The following is a 17,494-nucleotide window of genomic DNA, read 5'->3' as shown; positions in this document are numbered from 1 at the left end:
CAAACTGGTAAGCATACAAGGTACACACAATTCAGACTCTACCCTATTCTAAAATTACTTTAAAATTAGAGCACAATTTTTCACACCACAAAATGCCTCTAATTTGCCTAACCCTAAGTAGACTATTTGCTATAGCTAATGAAAAGTGGCATACCTCAAAACTAAATATCTTTTTAGTGACTTCTTCCCTTCAATAAGCACAAATGGATTTTTATAAACAGCAACAAAAGTAAAAAGTTCTATCTAACTCTTAAAAGCAGGAACAATGGAAGTCATAGTGTCTTCATCCATACAAATTCACAGTCCCTACTTCAGAACACTAAGTACAGGCGAAGGAAATTACTTTGCTGTATTTCATCCAATTTCCAGCCATATTTCAATTTTCAAACTTAACTAAAACTGGCACTTTTACTAAGAATCAAATATCAGTCAAATTGGGGGTGTTGTCTTCTACTTCCTTTTTTTGTTTTTTAAGAAAAAAAAACAAAAGAAAAATCAGGACATCCCAAGCAAAAGCATCAACAGAGCTTTGATTAGAATTGAAAGTCAGGAGTTAAACGGGTGTTTTGAATTATCACTTTCATCAAAACAAAACCCTTTCCAGGAATTTCACTGCATTTTTTTTTACAATTATGAATTCTAGGATATTGAAAGAAAATGTTTGCTTGACTTAACCCAATAGGGACTCATAAATCATTGAAGAAGGACGATGGCTATTGCATCCGGGAAATCTCCCTTGGTGGCACCAGGTACTATTTTGGTCCCCAAAGAAACCCTGGCAACGATCAAGCGCTCTTGGTACACACAGAAGAGCACCTCCCAGTTACGGCTTGATCCAGCAGAATGTCAGCTTGTTTACCAACACCGGGTCCTTTTAATGGGAATGAAGGGGTCTAAGAACAGCAGCTGTGAGGAACGGGCTGGCCAAGACCCGAAGTCCACAAAAGAGCCAGGGAGTGGATTATGCTGACGCAGGGTCACAGGGCAGCATGTCCAGTGACCCATGTCGCGCCTAGGGGACTTGCCTGCCTCTCCATGGGGCTGTGCTCAAAGAGACAATGACGAGTATATCCTAATACTCAGGCTTCTCACTGGATCCAATGTATTTACCTTCTCCTTGGCCTGGGAGCATGGAATCTGCTGGGCGATTGACATTAAGTTGCTTAAACACGGCTCAGTTTTGCATTCCCTAATGCAAAGGGGAGACACAGTGCGGCCGAAACAGAGACGCAGTTGCAGTGATGAAAGGAAAAAAATATAATTTTATTCATATTCCATTTTGAAAAAAAAATTTTTTAATGCCTCTAATTACATGATCAAGTCTTATCAGCTCAACAAACGGCAATATATACTTGTGTAGCAGCAGTGGCTTTAAAATTTATCATCATAACTCTTATTGCAAATTCTATTATATTCTATGACATACGATGCTGCAGGCAGAAACAGCAGTTTTACACTTGGAGGGTCCTCTGGAGACCACCCAATCCAACCCCATTATTTTATTAATATAAGTGAAAAGACTGAGTCCAAAGTCATTCATGGAAGATCTGGGTGCGCAGCCCAAGGCCTCTGCTTCTACCCAGAGCCCGTATGAAACAGTCCTGCGCTTCCCAAGGCTGCTCTCTGCCACCATAGTCTGTCTCAGAAAATGCAACCTCAGTAAATAAGCTGGCTTTGACATAAAGAGTGAATTTTTGTTCTCTTTCTTAGAGACTTCATTTTTACTTATTTAATGTATACTCAAACTTCTCTTCTGAATGTCCAGCTCACCAGGTACACCTCCCAAATCTACCTGAGTACCGCAGGGGTAATGATTCTCTCTGAGTGTGACCCCATTCTGTGGCCACCACAGAGTCCCTTGCTCCCCTGCCATAGCTGTCCAGGGCTGGCCCCAGATCCAGGCAGGCACAGTGAGTCTTCTCTCCAGGTGTGAACTTGACCTTCATGCTGGCCTCTCCCTGCCACTGAATGATGACATATACAGAATGGAACAGGTCAGCCTCTGCCACAACTTGGCCTGGAGCAGGCAGAGGTGCAGAAAGAAACAGAGAGGTCCCAACGGAGGGACCTCGGGACTCATACCCTTTAGGAGCCAGGAGACAAAGCCCTTTGTGCTTAGCGTGAATTGGGTTTCTGTCACATACGACCACAGTCCTACAGCACTTCCAAATTTCACTGGACTTTGCTTTGAAGATGTTTAACATCTGGTGTATGGTTTGAAGCAAAACAATTTATTTTGGCAAACAAAATTAAGCCAATAAAAAGGAATATGAAGATGGGCTGGCACAATCAACCTTATTACTCAAAATCTGATTGATAAGTATACAATTTGTTAAGGGAAATAGCCATTAAAAAACTTTACCATTTGTAACTGGAGAAATTCTAAATATATAGTATTATATCCTCAAATTAGGAATATTTATGTAACAGCGCTTGCTAGATCTGCCTCTTGATTAAGAAAACACATGAAAACATCTAAGGCTTGGAAAAGACCAGCAAAGATTCTGTGGTCCAGGTGAGAAAAGGAACTTGGTCTTGCTTAGGAGAACACCCAATAACCTTCAAATTTTCCTAGATAGTTCATTTCTGTATTTTGCCATTGCCACTGCCAAGAAGTTTTCCTTTAAGTGATGTAAATGTCTCCTATTACATCTTTTTTTTTTTTTTTTTAAGGAGACAGAGTCTCACTGTGTTGCCCCAGCTAGAGTGCCATGGTGTCAGCCTAGCTCACAGCAACCTCAAACTCCTGGGCCCAAGCAACCCTCCTGCCTCAGCCTCCGGAGTAGCTAGGACTTACAAGCATGTGCCACCATGCCTGGCTAATTTTTTCTATATATTTTTAGCTGGCCAATTCATATCTATTTTTAGATACAGGGTCTCGCTCTTGCTCAGGCGGGTTTCGAACTCCTGACCTTGAGCAAACCTCCCGCCTCGGCCTCCCAGAGTGCTAGGATTGCAGGCGTGAGCCACCGCGCCCGGCCTTCTCCTATTACGTCTTCAGTCTATTTCCTCTGGTCTGTGTGCTGAGGAGATGAGGAAATATTCATCACTGTCCTGAACATGAGAACTGGAAACACCTGACTCTTTAAGGAAGTAATTTTCAAAGGGCTCCCTTTTTCCTACTTTCCTCCAAGTCCCAGCCCACCTCTTCCCACCCACCTCCTCAGTCCTCTCTCACCAACTACAAGCTACTTACTGCCTTGGCTAGGGGTTGGCAAACTTCTACCAGTGGGCAAATCTGGCTGCCTCCTGCTTTTGTAAATAAAGTTGTATGGAACAGAGTCGAGCTCATTTATTTTTGGAGCCCATTTGTTCTTCTCTGTTATCTATGGCTGTGTTCTCGGAAGAGTTGAGTAATGGGCAGAGTCTATGTCGCCTGCGATGCCTAAAATGCTACCTTTTTACAGGAAAAAGTTTGCTTACTCTTGGGTTGGTTTCAGGAAGGAGGATCAATCCTATCAGGCCTTCCATCCCTGTTTAATTCAATTGTTATAGAATCCCAGCCCCTAGCTCCATTTAGCGCCAAAGATCTCCTAACCTAACCCAGTCGACCCCACTGTGCTGCTCCCCAGATCCCAGGCCCCCAAATACTTACATCATGATTTGTCCCTGGCAAAGATTAACCTCTTCAATGAGACTTTCCTTTACCCTTTTTTTTTTTTTTTTTTAAGAGGCAGGGGGTCTCGCTCTGTCCCCCAGGCTGGAGTGCAGTGGTGTGATCATAGCTCACTGCAGCCTTGAGCTCCTGGGCTCAAGTGATCCTCCTGCCTCAGCCTCCCAAAGTGGTGGGATTACAGGTATGAGCCCCCGTGCCCGGCCTCTTTTACCTTTTTGCACTAGCCAAATTCTGATCGTCTCTAAGACCACACTTCCCTTGCACACCCCCGCCCACCTCAAGCATTTTCTCTTGTGCCCAGGAACCAGTGGGCTGGGGTGTGGGGTAGGGGCTCTGTGCTCCCCCCTTGCTCATTCCAGACCCCCGTCTCTCCCTCCTCCCTACAGCACCTGCCATCAGACCGTCCCACACCACCTCTGCCCTGGGGAGTCCTGGCCACCCCTCCTTCCCTTGCGCAGTTTATCATCCCTGGAAACCCAGCCCGCCCTACTGTCTACGGTGCAATCTAATCTCTCCTCTGCACGCTAAACTCCTGCCTAACAGCATCCCCGATTGGCTATCTAATGAGCATTTTAAAAAACAGAAAACTCGCCCAAACCTGAAGCCTGGCTCGCCCCTCACCCCCAACGGGCTCCTGCACGCACTTTTGCAAATCAGCGAGCGGTACACCTCCACCAAAGCCCTGCAATCAGCCTCGACTCCTTTTCTCGCACCCAAGTCTGGAGGGAATCTGTGGGCTCCTCATTCCATACGTGCCCCAAACCAACTACTTCTCGCCACTGCCCTCTCTCTGCACCGGGCCACCGCACACCTCGCTGCAAAGCCGCTGGGCTCTTGATTGATCCATTCTCCACCCAGCAACCCAGCTCATCCTTCGAGGAACATACATCTGATTAGTTCACCCCCTTGCCCAACCCCTCTGAAAGTCCTTACCTTGGTTAAGCCCCTACCTGGTCCCTCAGGCCTCAGTCTCCCCTCTGCACCCCACCCTGGGCAGCGGCAGTGGCCTTCACAGCTGCTCAAACATGCTCCTTCTTCCCACCTTTGCACTTGGCGGTCTGTTTCTCTGGAACAACTCCCCAACCCCCCAAATCTCTCACACTTTAGGTCTCTGCTCAAATGTCACCTTAGCAGAGAGGGTCCCCCTGACCACCCTCCCTAGCATGGCACCCGTCATCCTAAACTCCTCCCCCAGCATTGTCACCACTAGACAGTATAACTTAATGTGTTCCTTTATTTTTTCTCTCCCCCTCCTAGAATGTAAGACAGGACTGTGGGGACCTAGTCTGTCTTTTTCCCCACTATCTATGTCCCAGGACCTAGACTCATGGCAGATACTCAATAAGCAGGCCATAAATATTTGATAAATAAATGAATTCAAGGAACCAACCAAGTCACCGTTATATGTTTAGTACCCCCTTTCTCCAACTGCAGAAGAAAAAGAATAGCTTCTGTCTATTTCTAGATATGTCTCAAAAAATTCCAAATCTCTAAGAGTCAGTCAATTTCACACAACCCCATTTTATTGGATTTAGTCCCTACCCAACCTCCTTGCCCTCTGGGGACTTACTAAAAGGGCAAAGAAATACCAGTCTATCCGGTGGAACCAAAATCGCTACAACTGGTCAGAATTTTATCATAAATTTCTGATATCTGGGGAAATGGAGTCAGCTTATTAAATTACTTTCTATTGCACAGTCTCCACACCAGGCTGAAGAAACTCATTTTGAAAACATAATTTTTTTAAAAAATGGGTGAGGATTACAAAAAGTACTAATGACTATGACGTCACAAGTGCATGTGGTTAGTTATTTAAAAAATGAGTGAGTTTTGAAGGAATGCGAACAAGTAGAATACTATAAACTTTGCTCCAGGTAACAAGTAGAAAATGTCTTGGAAAAAATGAGTCCATTTGGTATAATCTTGAATAATATAATTAACCCAAGTGAACCACTTTTAATTTCGTGATCAATCTCCCTGATAAAACCGATAAGCTGGTAGTGCACAGTAACGGATGAACAAGGAGGAATGAATCCGGAAGACAACTTCCCAACAGACACAAGGAAGAAAATGGTCGTCTCTGTTTTCCGTGGGATGGCACTTTAGCCTGAAGGACCCACCTCTGGGGACGTGAATGTGCCTCAAAATGAAGACATTGCTTGTTCCTAACAGGAGGAGGGAAGGGGAGTTAAGATTTCCTTGGACTTTCGTGTGTATTCTTACTTTCAATAATTATTCAGATTAGCCTTTCACTGAGTTTTTATTCTTCTTTTCTCTCACACAAAAGAACTTACAAACAGCTCTAACATCTCATCTTGTATTTTGTTTCTAGTTATCTTGTACTCATAGTATACATATTCTTACAAACAGCCTTGAGATTGGAAAGACAGGATGCAGACCAGTACGGATGGCAGAAAATCAAGACCACCCTTATTTCTGCTGGGAGTAATTGTTGGAAGGCCAATTTGTTTATCAGAGAGTAAACAAACTGCATTTCCAGCTTGTGAGGGACACCTTTTCTTCCCCTTGTGAATGCATGCATGGTCTGCCAGGGTCTCACCACCTGCAAGGTACCAGTTGGGACTTTGTCTTAAAGAAAGGCAAAGATTATCTAGTTAATCATTCTTCAGATGGGCTGGCTGATATATTCTTTTCCTTAATTATTGCCTTTTATTGTATGCAGATTCAGTAGAACTCGGATGCTTCCCATAGAAAAGAATCTGCAGGAAATACACACACACACACACACACACACACACACACACACACACACACACACACACACACACATATACACATACACATACACATACCACACAAACCCAAAACAAAACAGAATGCAAGCTGAGTAGGCTGTCAACCAGGCTGACCCATGGGTGTTTTCTATTCATTAAAATAAACAGAATTGTTTACTTATACTCCTAAGTTTTTTAAAACAAGGATGGAAGGCTGCTTTCTAAAGGAGGCTTTACTGCTCTCTGGCAAAAGCAGAATAGGAAACATAAGGCCTTGTAACTGCTATTATTATTATTATACTTCTCGCTATTTCATGTGCTCTGAGAAGCCTGTTAAGAGCGGGTCTGTGCCCATGTGCCATTTTCAGTAGCGTGGCGCAGGGCAGGAGAATCTAATTCTAAGTCTTGCCAGAGAATTCAGCATCTAGGGTCTAAATACTAATGTCTTTGTGTGTGTTTTCCTGCTATGTTTTAAAGTCAATGTGTCATTTTGTGAGAGCTTTTGGGACAGTGGTAGAAAACGGGAGGGGGAGGAGGCATAAGTTAGAGAGAAACTGGTTCTCCTGGGATTTGATGGTCCAGGCCTCCCATCATAAACCCCATCTGAGGGTCATATGGCCTATACAATGGGGAAGACAATAAAATAGGGGTAAAAACAACCATGGCAATAATTCTGTCTGATTCAAGAACACAGAAAAAACAAAGTGCCTGGCGCGACAGACATAACATCACTTCTTCCCCAAATTAGCTCCCACATCTTTGTTCTGAGGAACAAGGAACATGCCCCTGGAGGACCACAGAGGACAGGATTGTGGGGACTCTCTGCTTATCAGGTCCACTGAGGAAGCTGGCATATTAAGCCACAGTAAATGACTCAGTGAAAATATGCTACTGACAACAAGTATATGCAAGTGACCCTTTGGGATTTTACACAGCAAAATAATCTCCAGTGAGTTGCAAGAGAATTCAGCATTAGCCCTGGAAGCAGAGGGCTGAGAAAAACAAAACAAAAACAACGTGTGAAAAGAAATAACTACATTCCAAGAAAAGCATTTAGAAGATAAAAATACCAAGGAGAACATCTCAGCTATATCTTTACTCATGACGAACCATCCTTATCTAAAAGGCCTCTGGGATCCTTTTCCTAAATCTACCCATTTTTTTCAAGGCTGTTGACATTTGATTTCCTTCCTCTTCAAAACCTTCTAGAATATTCTAGCCCTGAAGGATCTTTCTTCCAGTTTCTGTCCTTCCAGAGTTACTTAACACACAATTCAGTGTGTTAAAATATGTTAGTTTTCTCTCTTCTTCTCTGCAAAGGTTGTATCTAAAAGCACACTAAGTAAAAAGAAAAAAATAATGAGTAATATGATTGCATATAGAAAATACTCAGACAACTAAAAAACTAGCACTCAGTTAAGGGGGAGCAGTTAATTTCTCAAGTCCACATGGCATAGTCATTCTGTTAATAATACTCTATTAGCTGACATTAAGTGGCCCTCAGGATATTGCTGTATTAAAGAGGAAAATTGATATGGAAGAAATTTCTTCTGTAGGATAGCTTCTTTTCATTATTCCCCTTATTCACATTTTTATGAATGTCTCTGAAAATATTCAACCACTTGTTACAGACAATGAACATTCTGTCTTTTCCGAGAATTTTTCCCTCAGCCTGAAAAATGCTCTTTCCTGTCATTTCAGACATATCTCTGATTGTATGGGAGGAACCTGAAACGTGACTTTTTCTCCTGCAGTTTATCTACGGGAATAACAGAAAACTGATTAAACATAATCAAACACACACACACACACACAAATGCTCTTGTTTTTGTAGACTGAAACAGACACATTTCCTTCATATGTTTCAAGGAAACAAATATAATTAAATGTAACTATTTAAAACACACGCCAAGCTTATGGAGCAAGAATTGGATCTGCCAGACCACAATGTCTTTGAGAGATACACATTCCAGAAACAGAAAGCAATGTGATAAAGAGATATTTCTGATCATCAGAAGGTAGTGATGACCTACCTATTTGTTTGCGGGTGGTAATTATGTTAGCATGTTTTATGACACCAATATCTTACTTTCAAGAATTAATCCTCTGATTTCCCTCAAAACATAATTTTTACAAGCCAGAAAGTCCTAGTAAAAATAATTCACTAATCTGGGCATTGGAATATTTTCATTCATAGTTCCAATTTTACTTTACTTACATGTCATCCAATTTATCAGAATAAACATTTCTCCCAAAATTCTTGCTGTTGCGTGCATTTGTTTAATGGACTCTCTAGAAGGCTCTGCCAAACTCTAAATGTTCCATCATGCATTTATTCACTAGTTATCAAGCAACATATGAATAATTTAACATTTTCCTGTATTCTACTATCAGATGGGTCTATAATGTCTCTAAGTTTCTTTCTCCTCTGACTATAATTTTTCTCCACTCAAAAAAGAAAGTTTCTTTATTGTTTTTCACATTTTAAAAATATTAGCTGCCAAATAGATCCTCTTCCACATAAAAAGGCAGAGAGACTGGAGTCAATGCTGAATTTGAGAAAGCACCTTGAGCCAAAATGTGTGTCAAATTGCCATTTCTTTTCCATATAAGTGCCATGTTGTAATCAGACACAAGGAAGAAGTTTGAACCACATGCGCAGGGGCTGATGGTTAACCTGAACATACTGACTCAGCTCACCCCCAAAGGGCAAGACCAGGAAGAGGGTGCACAGACACAGAATGGGACAGACATCTGTAGGTGGTAGGAGGGACAAACAATGACCACAGCTGTCCCCTTGGTGACTTGCACAGCACACATGGAAGGATCAGCCCTGGGGAAAATGCTTAAGTAGATTCATTCTTCAGCAAACCACCAGAAATCTTACTTCTTTTCTATATTTCCTTTATGGTTATTCAAACCATCCTCCTCTCCCACCCGGCCACAAAAAGTCCCCTGTGTCCCTGCAGGAGAATGTCAGGACCCACAGTCCCAGGTGTTTATCTGCCTTCCCGCATAAGGCCATATTCCTTGGGGACAGAGACTGTATTTCAACCCAGAACCCATTCTTGGGATTTGGCTCAATAAACATTTGTTCAACTAAACCAACTGTGCCCCAAACTTTTCTAGGCTATTTCCCCATCACAGCTGGGCTGCTGTGTCCCACTTCCTTAGGGACTTCTCAAGTGACAGCAGTTCTAAGGATCCATCAGAGGAATTGACAAGTGGATGTGAATATTTTGCTGTTGCTTACTTTTTTAGCCTCAGTTCTCTTAATATTTGCCCTACATACCTCACCATGCAATATGAGAGCACACTACAATAGCACTATCTAAACCTGAGAACACATTCTCAGCTCAATTTTATTGTTAACAAGCTGGATTTCTGGCCTCAAACACAGACCTTCTCGTTTAGGCGTCACTATGTCAAGACAGTTAATGATCTTAACAGAGATAAATCCATTCCTTATGTTAAAGTAACTTGTCCAGGCATGGCTTAGCTGCTAGCAGGACTGGATACATGAATCAACCTCTATACTTTCTAGAAATGGTCTACTTCCAAGAATAAAAATATTCCCAGCTAAACTAGATGGAGAGTTTCTTCGTTTTGGAAATACACTGATTTTTACTTGAATTCTTTTTTCTATACCTTTTACTGGCTGTTCCTGCTCTAGGTGTCGTCTACATGTTCAAGGGGCCTGGCTCTCTCAGGCTTCCTCTTCCATCGTGTGGCTTTGTATCTCATCTGGATGTGATGGCTCCCAGATCTGAAGCTCCAGCTTGTACATTCCCCCTAAGCTCTCGGCCTCTGCCTCCTCTCTAAGCCACTTTCCTCTGTCCCTCCTCCAAACTGCAGCGGCCGCAATAGTTTACACTCATCTGCTATCACTACCACCCTCGACAGATGAATTCCAATTGCTCTTAGGAAAAATCCTTATGGTGATTGCAAAGCCCCACCTGGTTCAGCTCCACCCTCTCTGTGCCCTGCCGCTGCCTCTCACCGGTCACATTGGCCTCCCCTCTGTCCTCCCCCGTTTCCTCTGCCTGGAATCTCTCACCTGCCTCGCTCTGCTTCCCCCAGCCAACTCCCAGCTTACAAGCATCTTCCTCGAGGGGACTTCCTGGCACCCCACCCCACCTCCAGCGTAGACTCAGCCCCCTTCTGTTTGATGTCTAAAAGCATTTTGGACCCGTGCTTTCAGCCTCGTACAATTGTCATCATTGGTGTTTTGTGTGATGTGTCTGACATCTGTCTCCGCCACAGAAGAGCAGGGCTGTGACTGTAGGGTTTGGGGCTGGTCGGTCCCTTGGGGGCAGCTCGGTGACACTGCAGTGGTGCCCAGGGCAGAAGTGCTGGCGACTCGACTGCTCACCACCCATTCCAGCCTTCACCTGCACGTCTGCCTGCGCTGCTCAGGCTGAGCTAACACTTGCATCCTCAGACTTCCTTGCCACTAGAGATCTGGACGCAGAATGCAGATTGCCCCACCCTCCAGGCCCAATCCCCTTTTCAGCATTCACAAAGACTCTCTGAGCCACTGTTCATACCCACTAGCGCATTTAATGCCTCACTATCCAAACCAGCTCCAGAAGATGCTATTTTCTGTAACTGAACCCTGACTGATACAGTGCTCAATGTGTTAAATGACCACTAATATTCACGAGTGAATTTATAAACTACACACCTGACAATTTTTAATTTCTAACTGTCTACTTTAGCAGGGGTGTCGGTGGTTTATATAGTAAACCACAGAACTGTGCAATTTTAGGGGACCACTGCCACTGCAAAACAATGTCTTCATAGAGACACTGCGGTTACAGTAAATCTAAGATATAACTGAAATTTGAACGTTTAAGTATCTGTGATAAAAATCATCAAGCATATTATTTTATGAGTTGAAGGAAACATTTGCTTTTAAAGGAGCCGAATGTGTATTACAACTAAAAATCAAGTCTTTCACTATAGGATAAATTCAGTCTTATCACTCAGGATCTATTTAACGTGTGTCACACACAGGGAAATGGAAAATGGAATCTGCTCGTTGAGCAATACACAAATAATTCCCAGTTGAAAATGTTACACCTTGCTCTAGCACCATGCAGCTTTATAATGTTTATGAGACAAGGCCATCCCCGGGGACATGAATCATACTGTAAGTTACGTTCAAAGCCACTCCAAGGACACATCTAAGAGGGAAAATAGTTATAAAGAACAGATAAGGGAGACTATATGGAAAAGGAGAGAAACCCCTCCTCTCTGGCCTGAGACGGGGGTGGGGTGCAGCTCGTGGGAGATAAGGAAATGAAGAAGACAGTGTGTGACAGCAAAGACAAGCCACTTCCTTCCCCTGTCCTCTGTCGCCTTTTACCTAGTCCTGGGCTGCAGGGATTCACTGAGACCCTGGGCCAGTTTACTCTCAGACTTCTAAATCCCTTCATCTGCACTACACAGGCCGGTCTTGCTGGGGTAGGTGAACTGTTTGCAACCGCAGGCTCACCTTCCACCCACCCCAACCTCCATTTACACGATCAGATTCAGAGACCCACGCTGGAATCCCAGGATGAGGCAGCCCATCTTTCCCAGCTGCTAACCCGCGGGTTCCAGAATTTCTGGGGATGAACGCGCATGGAGCAGGGAATGCCTCCCCATCTGCCTGAAGACTGCTGCTCTGAGCTGCAGCTCTGGGATTTCTGTAATTGCTCTCTCCATCCTACGCTCCCAACGTTGGCGGAGACCTTGGGAAGGTCTGTATTCCGAACAACTGGCAATCTGTACGTCAACGATTTAGCTGTCGCCTCTAAAGTACCCGTGCATTTTGTAGCCGGTGGCTTTTTGGCGAGTGCGGCAGTGCCCCTGCTTGTGACAGGGTGCAGATTTGATAAACAGAGGAAAGCAGACCCTGCAGCCGGGGGTTCTGCAGTGGCAAATGACTCTGCTGGCTGCAGATGCCTAAGGCCATGAAGAGTTCCAATTTAATTTTGAAAAACAGATGTTTCAGTCCATTTTCTCCAAAAATTTAATAATTATTTCCAAAAATACCATGAAAATGCTCTTTAGGGAGGAATTATTTTATTTCCTCAAGGTCGGTTGGTCGGTCACTCACTCACTCAGCACTTAACTAAACTTCCCCTTAGGAGGAAAATCAGAGCTCTCACTTTCCAACAATTTACTTTTCGAGGAGGAAAAAATGTGCAAAGATAGATCCTTAGAGTAGACAAAATGACCCAAATCGTAAAGCGTGAAAAAGTAATACATTAGAGAATTCCAGGAACAACTCCACCTGTGACAGGCATTCTAAGATTTTGGAATAAAAAAAAGGCAGTAGAAGACAGGGTGGTCAACCAGACTGAGCAGTACTAGTCAAATCGTCTTGGAGAAGCAAAGTCTTCAAAGATGGGTAAGTTTTCAAGCAACACAAGGGTAGTCCCGTGTGCAACTCCCAAGGAAAGGTCTGGCACCACTGCTGGTTACGGTGCAGAAAACCTGCGAGCTGGATCTGGAGTCAGAAGACCTGGGCAAATGAAATATATATAATTCTGGGCATGTTAAAAACTCTTAGCTCTCTCCTTGCACTTTTACACAGGGATGATGATATTGTCTGGCTCTATCATAAGGCACCAAATGAGACAGGAGAGAATGCTTTCAACACCGTGAAAGACTCTGCCTAGGAAATTTCAAATAAAGAAAGTGGAAAAACGAAGCCTACGGCAAAAGCGGGCTTGGGGCTTTGCACAAGGAAATGCAGGGGACAGGAATGAGCTAAGGAAACCGCGTCCCCAGTAAAGGGAGGAGTTGGGTGTGCAAGATAAGCAGACGGAGGCCCTGACAACAAAACAACTGGACCCACTACTGAGGAGGAGGAGGTCCCAAGATTTTTAAGGAAAGCTGAAGTTCCTAAACCAATGCAATAGGCACCGCTCCCTGGGATGGAATATTCTGGGCTGGAGCCTGGCAGGAGGCAGAGGCCCCTTCTTTGTGACTGCCGCCCGGCCTTCCAGAACTGTGCAAGCTTACGCTGCCTCTCTGCACAAGCCTGACAGCCCAGGTTTCAAATGCTGTCTCTTGATTTAGCCAGTTCACAGCGGTGCGGTCTTTTTTATTTGTTTTAAAATGACAGGCAAGTATAAAGAACAGAGGCAACCACATCTCTTTTTGATGTATTTCCTTCTAGGCTTTTGTGTTCTAGGTAGCCGGCAGATGGCTGAGCACATATAGTAAACAATTCTGCAGCTTAGTTTTTCTCATCTAAAAAACTCTTCAAAATATTTTAATGACTAGGTGCCCAAGAACTCCCTATTGAGAACGTTCTAGCATGCATCCGTACCGTAAGTCACTTATGTGTTCATTTATTGACTGTGCATGAACCCCTCCCCAGCTTTTTCAGCCTGTCTGCCCACCGTTTGGTTTAAGAGCTGAGTTTCTCAGTTCCTGTGTCAGCCTTTAGGGTGGGGTCTCTTGTGTGGTGTCGCATTGCTGTCCCGCTGGAGGGTCACAGACGGCTGGAGTGCACATCAATGGTGACACCAGGCACTTCCTCATTAGCATCTTGGGAGAGTCAAACCAAGAATCCCACCCATCTTTAAGGGCCAAGTTCACGTTCATCTGCACTATGAATCTTTAATATCTCAACAACTCCAGCCCTTGCCCCTGTCAACCCCCATAACACATGTAACGAAATAATACACAATTACTCCTAAGTGTTTGATGTCATGCTGATTTTTCCTCTTGGATTAGTCCTGTCTCCTTATGATGGACACCAGTTGTCCCTACGGTTCAGCAACTACTCAGGTTATCCTGGTAATAGTTTCCTGTGTTCTCACCTGGGGTATCGGCTACTCTCTGATTCCCAGCCCAGCTCCGGAAGCGGGACAGGTGACCCATGCCCAAGAAGTAAGCACTGCCTGTTCCCCTGGACGTCGTGGCAACTGCTTCCGGGACAGACATATGACCCAATTTGGGCCAGGGATGGTCAGAACCAAGACTTTTATTCCCACTGTTAGGGGAAGAGATGCTTCGCTGCTGGACTCAGTGATGAAACCGTGACCCACCAAGTTCTCTTTCTGATTAAGCCAGTTTGAGCTATTTTCTTTTACTTGCAAAACCGATTTTAAAAATAGAGGCCAAAATGATGTGCCAATTAGATTCTAAACTCCCCGAGCTAGAGGAAGTGTCCCCTGGTTCCCAGCAGTGACAAGAACAGTGCTCACCACTGAACGTGCACCTTGGGTCCAGGGCCATGTTTCATTCTGCTTTGTATCTGTCCCAGTACCTAATGCTGTGACGATGCCTCAAACGTCTAGTGGTCACATTGCAGAGCTCAGGCCACCAACTGGCACAGAACATTCTCACAAGCGACAGCCGCATCACACCTACTGGTGGGGACCACACTGTTGGCAATGCAGTACTTCCCTCTGCCACGGAATGCCTCCACTAGCTGGGAATAATCCCAAATCTCTTAGGGTAATGAATAATTTTTAGGCACAAAGCAGCTGTCTCCCATCGGCACTTCCGTATTTTAATGAGGGACTAATATTTGACTTTTCAAGGAACTTCTTAAATTTTATTTTTGACTTCTATGGGTCTATAACACTTTCTCAAAGAGCAATTTCAGATTTTTCTATTCACCCGAAGGATCTCTAAAAGGATGTCTTTAATCTCCCTATTCCAAAGAAAAAGACAGACTGCTCCTACAAGAAAGAAATAGGCTAAAACCAATTTAGATTCTACATTGGTAAACATAATTGTCTTTGCCTAAATATAAATGTCTTCTAAAAGAATATGCCCCACCAAAGAAAACAAGGACTTGATGTCATAGCTTGAATTTTGGAAATGTTTTCCATCATGTGACTCTTAGAAAGTTAGGAGATACAGCTGGCATGGCCACCTGAAAAGCTTCAACCCATCTTGACCAAGCATAGGATGAGAAACAGTAAATGGGCATATTAATACTAATAATTTTTTAAATGAGTGCAATCATGCTAAATTTCAGATCCAGTGTCTTTTCTCTTTTTTTCTGGATAAAAGCTAGCACTATTGCAAAATCATTTTTCAGCTGGACTTAGAAATCGGGACTTACCTATTTTTTTGGGCTACAAAGCTCTACTGAGGTCACTACTACAGAAATACGTGGCGCCAGAAAGACAGACAGGAAAAGAAACGTGTAATTTTTTTCTAAGCAATCAGCTATGAATAAAATGCAAAAATACTTTACTCACCCCACAGGGAAAATGTTTTCTAAAAATTTCCCTTGTTGATCTTCTCAGAATAAGACATTGGAAGGGTTTGCTCTACTTTGAACATGTGGCAACAAAATGTCAAGCCATGGTATCAATCATTTTGGAAAAACATTGCTAATTAGAAAATGTAACAGTTATAAAAAAAACAACTAAAAGTGTTGAATGCGACAAACTGAGATGGAAGAAATACTTGGATAGCAAAGTTCTCCCTGGAAAGAACTGAAACACTTTGCAAAATATTGTTTCTATCACTTCAATTAAATGCATTGGTGGAGAAACCAACCACGGTATATTAACGTTTTACATAACTATAGAAATCTGAGAACTTTACAAAAATAGTACCTGCTAAACTGATACAAATAAATTAAAAAGGAAGGATAACAGGTTTAAACTACCAAAATACAGAACAAGTGAATTCAAGAACCACAATTAGAAGAAATTCCATACCTCTTAAAAAAAAAAAAAACTTAATAAGATCCCATAGGAATGAGAACAAGCACATGCTCTTCTTTAACAAACTCGAAGTAGTTATCCTAAGCCCAGTAATATCATAGGCATTTGACATATTTGTCCCAAAGTATGCAGAAAAATACCATTTGTAGATATGGATTTTTATGTCCATTTTAAAGAAGAGAAAACTGAGTTTAGAAAAGTTAAATAACTCACCCAAGGTCAAAAGATCATATTTAGGCCGGGCGCTGTGGCTCACGCCTGTAATCCTAGCTCTTGGGAGGCCGAGGCGGGCGGATTGCTCAAGGTCAGGAGTTCAAAACCAGCTTGAGCAAGAGCGAGACCCCGTCTCTACTATAAATAGAAAGAAATTAATTGGCCAACTGATATATATATAAAAAATTAGCCGGGCATGGTGGCGCATGCCTGTAGTCCCAGCTACTCGGGAGGCTGAGGCAGAAGGATCACTCGAGCCCAGGAGTTGGAGGTTGCTGTGAGCTAGGCTGACGCCACGGCACTCACTCTAGCCTGGACAACAAAGCGAGACTCTGTCTCAAAAAAAAAAAAAAAAAAAAAAGATCATATTTAATTCTACAAATACTGGACAACAAAGTCCATAGCTTTTTACATCTTTCTGATAAGGGCTCCATAATATCCCTGAGCCAATCTCCAGGCTCCCTGGTGTGGCTCACCACTGTGCAAAAAGTCTGCCCACCAGAACCTGAGCAATCCGGACTCTGCCCTGGCTCTGCTCCTGGTTACCTCGGACAGACCACCACCCCTCCGGCCTCACCTCCCTCCCTGCAACATAAAGGGGGTGCACTGGGTGGGTCCTTGCTCCTTCTGACTCTAACAGTTGGATTCAATAGGAAAAATCGAGCTTTACCCAGTCTCCAAAGATTTCCTTTTTCTTTTCCTAAGCACATGCCACCCAATATACTTGTAACACATCTTACTGGCCACAAAATAGTTCAAGCACCATTCCAACTAGCTAGAGAAAAGGCTTTCAATAGCCAAAAAGGGCAGACCTGTTAGGGATCCCTTTCTAGAGGCTGTTTTAGGGGTGATGGGAATTGAGGTAGAGTCGGTTATCTTTAGCTTAAACGTCAGGTCTTAGGAAGCTTTCCCTCCCAGCCTACGTGCCTCCCACCCACAGCAGAACTCCGAGTCCCTCCTGACTGCAAGAAACAGACTTAGTGTCCTGAACACCCCACACATCCTATAGTGATCGTTTCCAGTACCTTCTGTATTGCTAGACATGAGCTCCTGGTGGACACGAACACCATCTCACTTACCTTTCTATCAGTGCCTGGCACATAATCAGTGTTCAATAAATGTTTACTGCATCCAGAATTTTTCTTTCTTTGAAAGGCAGGCAGGAAAGAAGAATCTAGGTGATCCATGTGCTTTCTGACTCACAGGAACCCATTAAACACATACCAAGTACAGCCCTATCT

General features: G+C 43.5%; 1 protein-coding gene across 2 annotated transcripts in view; it reads right to left on the bottom strand.

Annotated features, from left to right (window-relative positions):
* Positions 1–17,494, bottom strand: part of PIP4K2A (phosphatidylinositol-5-phosphate 4-kinase type 2 alpha) — a 168,208-nt gene that overhangs the window by 100,968 nt on the left and 49,746 nt on the right. The gene's annotated exons all lie outside the window — the stretch shown is intronic.

Source organism: Microcebus murinus, chromosome 25, assembly GCF_040939455.1.
Source record: "Microcebus murinus isolate Inina chromosome 25, M.murinus_Inina_mat1.0, whole genome shotgun sequence".
In the NCBI taxonomy this organism is placed as follows: Eukaryota; Metazoa; Chordata; class Mammalia; order Primates; family Cheirogaleidae; genus Microcebus; species Microcebus murinus.
This window is presented reverse-complemented; position numbering and strand designations above follow the sequence as displayed.